Source organism: Prunus mume, linkage group LG4 (genome assembly GCF_029339155.1).
Source record: "Prunus mume cultivar Tortuosa linkage group LG4, ASM2933915v1, whole genome shotgun sequence".
Taxonomy (NCBI): Eukaryota; Viridiplantae; Streptophyta; class Magnoliopsida; order Rosales; family Rosaceae; genus Prunus; species Prunus mume.
The window spans coordinates 919,279-922,308 of NC_142701.1; the positions used below are offsets into that span (position 1 = coordinate 919,279).

General features: G+C 38.1%; 1 pseudogene; it reads right to left on the bottom strand.

Annotated features, from left to right (window-relative positions):
• Positions 1–727: 727 nt before the first annotated feature.
• On the bottom strand, positions 728–2,437 carry LOC148917595 (uncharacterized; annotated as a pseudogene).
• Between the last annotated feature and the right edge of the window lie 593 nt (positions 2,438–3,030).

A 3,030-nucleotide genomic window follows, 5' to 3' on the forward strand; every position in this document is an offset into this window, starting at 1 on the left:
GGGCTTTTGTTTATGTAATAACAGAATAATGAACTTTCTCTTATTACAAAAGAAAACTTTTTAATTAACTTTATGACTTGCAGTGACAAAGTTTGACCTCTTGAGAAAGAGGAGGAAAAAATCACATGGGCTGTAGCCAAGCGTGGAACAAGGCCATGATGGATGGATTCTTGATTTTATTTTTTCAATTTTTTCATGAATGTTTCAATTTTTTGTATTCTTTCAATTTCAATATTTTCAACTCCAAAAAGAGAAAATCTTAATTCTTATATTCATAAATACCACTTAAAATCAGATAGTCAGATTCAAATGTGTTTTCAAATTTAGGTATATATCTACATTTCAATCTATATATTATATGACTTATTTTAATTTGTGATTGCCAATTTTGTATGCAACTTGATTTTAATTTGTGATTGCCATCTTTACACTACCATAATTAAAATAAATAAAAAATTAATTTACTATGTTTTACTGGGTAGTCACTAATAAATTGCATTATTCATCATCCGAACTATAATAACCTTCGTTATCGTCGCTATCATCACTTTCGGTCTCCCAATCCTCCTCCTCATCGAAAACAATTCTGCCCGAATTGGGCCGAACGCCAAGTTATATAACTCTTCACTGTAAGTGGAGGAATTCGATGATTTCAACTTATTGACCTAATATTATACAAAAAGATTCACATGTTAGTTTGATAACATTAAATAATGCAATATATATGTCAAATTTGATGGATGTTCTTGCTGTGGTGTTTCGTGGCATACAAATGTGATGGATGTTCTCGCTTCATCATCTCTTCATGCTTATCTAGGTATGCCATTATCTCATCATAATTGTTCAGTACGAACGAATGCGCTACCTCCATGTCATTTCTGGAAAACGACTCTCCTCGTACAGGATCTCCAAAGGGTCGTGCCCTTTGGGCAAAAACAGAAAGTTTCTCATTTCTCACACCTCCGTCATTATTGCGCTGAGAAAGATTGAAAGCCGTGTCCACATCTTGTAAATACATTCCACAGAAAGTAAGGGACTCATATTGAACCCAAGCCTCTATAATTGATCCTTCAGGCATCGCCCTGTTGCGTATAATTTTTTTCAGCTCTCCTAGCAGCCTACGAAAATAAAACAACATGATACAAATTAGCAAGCGTGGGATAAGGATGCATAAACAAATGATGAGGATTATATACCTTTCTATTGGAAACATCCAACGATAGTTGACGGGACCAGCAACCAATGCCTCTTCTGGCAAATGAACCATCACGTGGATCATACTTGTGAAGAAAGCTGGAGGGAATATCATCTCAAACTTGCATAGGACTTGGATAATGTCATGGCGCAACTGATTAATGTCTATCTTTTGCAACGTTTTTGCTGTCTATTGGGAAAAAAATATGGACAACAACATGATTGGTTTCACTACATTTTTCGGTAGAAGGTGTCGAATACCCACAGGAAGTAAGTGTTGCATAAAAACATGGCAGTCATGGCTCTTTAGTCTAGCAAATTTACCCTCGTCAACATTCTCGCAATGCAGGATATTAGAAGCATACCCATCGGAAAACTTTACAGACGATATAAACTTTAGAAAATCTTTTTTGTCATTCGGTTTCATGGAAAAAAAAAAAAAGCAAGATCCCTTCTAGCTTTACCATTGTCCCTGTTCATCCATAAACCTCTTCATATGCCCATTCTTTCCAAATCAAGACGAGTTTTGATCATGTCCTTTGTCTTGCCCTCGATGTCTAGAATCGTACCCATCAATGTATTAAACACATTTTTCTCAACATGCATAACATCGAGATTATGCCTCAATTTTAGTTTCGACCAATATGGAGCTCAAAGAATATAGACTTGTGCGTCCAGTTCACATGTGTAGAAGGTCTGGTCCGACTAACTGTTTTCCCAAATGGAGCAAAATCCAAACGGTTAAGCTGTTCCAAGATCTCATCATCGGACCATTCTCTAGGTCTGAGGCGACGCTCTGTGTTCCAGTCGAACTCTTTATTATTTTCCCGCCACTCGTGGTCTCATGGCAACCATCTCCGATGACCAAGATAACAAACTTTTCCGGCATGCCAACTAGAAGCTACATCTTCTTTGCATACAGGGCATGCCATATAACCTTTTGTGCTCCACCCAGAAACCATTGCATATGCGGGAAAATCATTCACAGTCCACATAATTGCTGCCCGCAAAGTGAACATCTTTCTAGTGGATTTATCGTACGTGCGCCCATCTGTCTATAAATCTTTGAGCTCATCAACTAACGACCTTAAGTAAACATCGATTGACCTGCCAGGATCCTCAGTTATCAAAATAGTCATCATAATGTACTTTTTTTCATGCATTTCCAAGGCGGCAAATTATATGGGAATACGAAAATCGGCCAAGTGCTTGAATCCATCAGTGGCAAGTCCCAATCTAACATTTCGGGGATCAGCAGCAAACTCGGGGAACATTTGATCGAACTCTTTCCATGCTTCCTCATCTGCAGGATGCCGCATCACATCGTCATCTACTCGTTTTTCCTTATGTCATCTCATGTCTGTGGCAATATGCATCGACATATACAATCGCTGCAGCCTAGGTTTCATGGGCAGATAACGCATGATTTTTTGTGGGATCTTAGTCATTCTATTCTAAGATGTCATTTTGAACCTCGACCCATTGCATATAAGGCATATATCCAATGTTTCATACTCTTTGTAGAATAACATGCAATTGTTTTTGCAAGCGTGAATTTTTTCATAACCCAATTCAAGACCATTCAACACTTTCTGGGCGTGTTTATGGTCTTTCGGCAAACAATTGTCCGTCGGAAGCATTCTCTTGAAAATCCCCAAAAAGTAATCGAAACACAGGTTCGACATACGATACTTTATTTTTCCGTGCATTAGCTCCACAATGGCCGTGAGAAGGGAAAAGCTCTCGCATCCTAGGTATAACTCTTGGTTGGCATTTTTTAACAGTTTTTCATATTGTTTGAACTCTGCACTGTCCATTGGTGTAGGCACGTCATCT